Below are 5271 nucleotides of genomic sequence, written 5' to 3'. Positions count from 1 at the left end.
TTTGACAAAGGGCCAAAATCCATTAAATGTGGAAAATAATGTTTGTTTAATAAATAGTGCTGGAAAAACTGAATATCCATTGGCAGAAAAATGAAACAAGATCTGTACCTCACACCATACACAAAAACTAACTCCAGATGGATCAAAGATTTAAATGTGAAACCTAAAACTACAGAGTTCCTGAAAAAAAAAAATTAAGGGCAAATTTAGGGCCTCTAATATATGACTTAAATAGACTATCAAGCATAACCCAAAATGCACAAACAGGAGAAGAGAAACCAGATGAACGGGACCATCTAAAAATTAAATTTTTATGTGCTTCCAAAGACTTCTCCTAAAGAGTCAAAAGAGAACTTACAGATTGGGAAAAGATATTTGGCAATGATATACCTGACAAGGGATTAACCTCTAGAATTTATAGAAAACTCCAACACCTCAATAAGAAAAAGAGAAATAATCCAATTAAAAAATGGGCAGAAGACATGAACAGACACTTCACCAAGGAGGATATTCAGGTAGCCAACAAACATATGAAGAAATGCTCATGATCATTACTTATTAGAGGGATGCAAATCAAAACAACGAGATACCATCTTGCCCCGGCACTAGTAGCAAAGTTCAACAAGACAGAAAATAACAAATGCTGGTGAGGATGTAGAGAGATCAGGACTCTCATACACTGGTGGTGGGACTGTAAAATGGTACAAACACTGTGGAAAGCAGTATGGATATTCCATAAAAATTTGGAATTAGAAATATCATTTGACCCAGCCATTCCATTACTAGGTATATATCCTAAATAAGTGAGAGCCATGACAAAACAGACATATGCACACCTATGTTCCTTGAAGCACTATTTACAATAGCCAAAAGGTGGAAACAACCTAGGTGTCCATCAACTGAGGGATAGATAACCAAACAATGGTACACACACACAATTGAATACTATGCAACCCTAAAGAATAACATAGAATCTGCAAAATACCTCATAATGTGGATGAACTTGGATGACATTATGCTGAGTGAAATAAGTCAATCACAAAAAGACAAATATTCTATTAGTCCATTATTGTAAAAGTCAATGAAAGGTTTATCTATTGAAGGAAATATTATTTGTTGGTTACCAAGGGTGGGAGGGGAGGGAAGGGAACACTGGTGGATACATAGAGATAAGTATTGATTTGGGTGAATAGATGGGCAAGTAAAAAAAAAAAAAGAATGAAAATAGTTGCAGATAGAAATGGAAACTATTGCTAAGGCATCAGTGTTAAATAATAACCACAAAAATTCAAGTCTGAAAAGCCAAAGTTCAATGCAGAAAATTATTGTTGTCACTTCTATTTTGAGGGTGAAATTTTTATTTTCACCACACTTTCACTATGACTACATCTAATTCAGAGTAATCTCCTAATAGTCACTAATGTTAGATTTTCACAGAGAGCACTGCTCTTTACAGTGGAAGTTGACTTCCATGAATGTACAGGTAATAAATTTAATCAATATTTTTAATTTAAATAAATTTGTTCTGACAGAGGTTTGGCATTAGCCATTTCACAAACATTTAACCAATTCTCAAACAAATCTAAAAAGAAATAAGTGTTGACATAAGCTCTTTCTTGTCACATCTACTTGTTTTACTTTAATTGGCCTCAGTCTCTAAATCCATATGAGCTCAAATCAGTTTCTAAATAACCTTCTGCACTGCTTTGTACTGCCTGCTTTCATTTTGCATACCTTTTAAATATGGTTTTTGAATATTTAACTGCAATCCTCAGGTAAAATATCCGTTGAATTACTCACAAGGTTAAATTTGATGCATATCCTAAAAATCCTGAGTTATGTAAATTCTGAAGAGCAGTATGTAGTGAACAGGTGAATAACATGCTATCTTAGATGTTTCAATTTTTACGCAAATATATAAAAGACTATCTTTTTTCAGAGATTACTAAGCAATGATATTTTGCCCATGTTGGGTGATGAAAGATGGAATATGCAAGAGGAAATGGACTTCTCTTTTTTTCTTTTCTAAATAACTTTTTATTGTGATCTGGGTGAGTCTACAGAGAAAATTGGTTTTCCATTCAACAATCCATGCACTTTTGTTCCATGACATTGACTGCAATCCCCACAATGTAACAGTCCTCTTCCTATTTCCTTCCTATGTTTCCTGTTTCCATTCCTCCTTCTTTCCTTTCCCTTTCTGCCTTCCAAACTTATCCCTGGGCAATTGTTGGCCTTTTGACCACATATTGTTGATTGTTATAGGGAGTGGGTATTTCCCTGGAGTTATTATTCATCTTACAGGCCTGTTCTTTAGATCTAGTTCTGCCATGAACTAAAGCAACATACTTAAAGACTTTAATAATAACTTATTGCTTCTAATAAGCCTCAAATAAATAAAGTTTATTTCCAAGGTGAGTCAATAGACACCTATTGATTAAAAAAATGATAAATCCAGTTTTATATAAAAATGAATAGAAATAAGTACTTTGAAATACCCCCAATTTCACTGTGATAGATATATCATTGAATTTCTGTTCATTTTCAAAAGGTCACATTTTAAGAAAAAATATAAAGAAGAATAAGATACATTTATGTGAGTTTTGTGGAAATAAATGAAAGTAGGGAACAATCTTGATAGTTTCACCACGTACAAAAGTAAGCAAAAGAGATACACTCTGCCATTGAGATCCACCCATCACTATCTTTATATTTTTAAAATACTTTCAGTCCTAAGAAAGATCAGGGGACGATGAAGGACAAAACAAAATATTAATTGGACTTTAATTTTGTAAGACTTTCATAATAAAATATAATATTTGTATAATTACCATTTTATACATCAAAATGTGTCATTTGTGCTCATTAAAAAATAATAATTTAAAACAATACTTGAACAGAAAAAAAAAAAAAGAACCTAACTGCTCTTGAGTCATATTGGACTCATAGTGACTCTTCCTTGGGTTTCCGAGGCGTATCACTATGGAAGTAGATTGCCCAACCTTCCTTTCGAGAAGTAGCTGGTGGGTTTGAACCCACACATCCACTATTCAGAGTAGTTAGGAATACAGATTCTAATTCTAGATTACTGGAGGAGAATCCCTGGTTGACCTAACTGGTTGTGTGACTTTTATTTTTATTTAATTTCTCTGCATGTTAGCTTATTCACCTGTAAAAGGTGGATATAAAGAAGGAATACCTTAGGATTTTGAGGAAATCAATGAAATAAAAGATGAAACAAATATAAGATTGCATGTACATACATCTATACACATATACAAGCACACACACACATATCTGTGTTGCTTCATAAAATGTACATACCGGCCTTTTCTCCTCAAAATAGAAACTCCACTATATTCATTGTCAGGCATTTATTTATTTATTTATTTCCATTATAATATACTGTGACTCCCTTATCACTATGATGAATTGCCTTATGTGAAACAACTCCCTGTTTCAAAAGGCTATGTACTATATGATTTCTCTTTTATGTCATTCTGGAAAAGGAAAAACTATAGGGACAGAAAAAATGACCAATAGTTAGGGGTAAGGATAAAGTTGACCACAAGGTAACATGGGAGAATTTTTAAAAGTAATGAAATTATACTATATCTCATGTAAGTGATGGATATACAACTGTCTGCATTTGTGGAAATATGCCAAACTGTATTTTAAAAAGAGTGAATTTTACCTTTATAAGTTATATCTCATTATAAAATATAGTGAGGAAAAGTGTTCATGAATATATCCCTTATATACAGACACAATGGCAATCGTATTATAATTGAAGCTAATAAAAGACCAGACAGCAAAACCAAACAAAATTTTCTAGTAAATGGAAAAACAATAGCCTCTAAAATAATTTCAGAAAAAATACACATATATATGTACATTTATTGTGTACATTAAAGTAATAATTATAATTTTTGCAAAAACAAAAAGTAGTATATGTCTGCCATTGCATTGGCTCATAATGAAATTCTTACCTGTCATGTTAAATGTCACTTTGGTAAGAGGCAAGAGGCATCCAATAGACTTTCTGTTATTCAACTTTTGAGAATTGATAGTTTTCCACAAATGATTGGTTGGTGGAGTGCCTACACTGGAGAATGGGTTATCATTGAGTCCTTTATACTCCATTCCCTAATTCTAAAGGATGTAGGTCTTTCTTTCTCTTCTCATTTTTGAGGACTCTAATCTGTCCACATTTTCATCCTGCATTGTTCCTCTGCCTTCCCTGAACCTGAAACTGGTCTAACTGCTAGAAGAAAAAAATTTAAAAAATGTTCTTCAAGTAAGTATGAAAATAAAGTTGATTTTTACCTAAGATCTAGTATTGGCCTAATTTATGCCTTCTCTTATGAAATTATAAATAATTTAATAATGATATTTTATTCTCTTTTCCAATTTTCACTGAAATACAAGCTAAAGGAAAACATGCTAATGAAGATTATTCAACTTTCAAGGATTTTTGTGCTTGCTCTAGTTTGAATAGATATCTGTCTGGTTTATCTTCATACTCATCTTCCAACTTTGCTTTTATTAGATCATTTTCATTGTTCGGGTAAAATTACAAAAGGATACATTACACCTAACTTCAACAGTACAGTTGGGTTGCCACAGAGGTAGAACAAGGTAAAGAACTGCTCTATGAGGAAAGGCTACCTTTCATATCGTGGACTTATGGCTCTGTTATGCTTCACACTCTGTGCTACACATTGCATATTAACTGTGCCTTGGGAAAATTCCTGTCTTTATCCATATGTTCAGTTATATTTCTGGATGCTTGTAAATGAGGTGATGCATGTAAATGTTACAGGCCTATGGGTTTATGCATAATGCAGTGTTGGGAAATATAAAAGAACCAAATGCAATTTTTACAAAAAAGATATTAAACATTCTTATCAAAATGTTATTGAAATAGTTTAATTCTATTAATATGAAAGTATTTTCTTTCATAAAGTGTAGTCACTTACCAAGGTTTTTTTAAAGCTAACTTGCTTCTACAAGAAAAAGTTCTGCTTCTTAAAAATCTCTTAATTTGTTATCTAAAAAACCACTTTCTGGTAAAATTCCTACTGGTAATTTGAAATCATTTTGTTTGTTTCTGCATCTGTTTCCTTTATTTTAGATATAAAATTCATTCATATTTTCTTTCTTTCTGGATTTTTGCTTATTTTATTTGTTGGGTTTTATTAGCTATTTTTCTTTTTATTTCCCCCAAGAAATAGTATGACAATGATTAGAAAGTTATTTCATTTCTTTTCC

This window comes from Orycteropus afer, unplaced genomic scaffold, assembly GCF_000298275.1.
Source record: "Orycteropus afer afer isolate SDZICR_OR568_19922 unplaced genomic scaffold, OryAfe1.0 scaffold00285, whole genome shotgun sequence".
In the NCBI taxonomy this organism is placed as follows: domain Eukaryota; kingdom Metazoa; phylum Chordata; class Mammalia; order Tubulidentata; family Orycteropodidae; genus Orycteropus; species Orycteropus afer.
Note: the sequence above shows the minus strand (reverse complement) of the source record.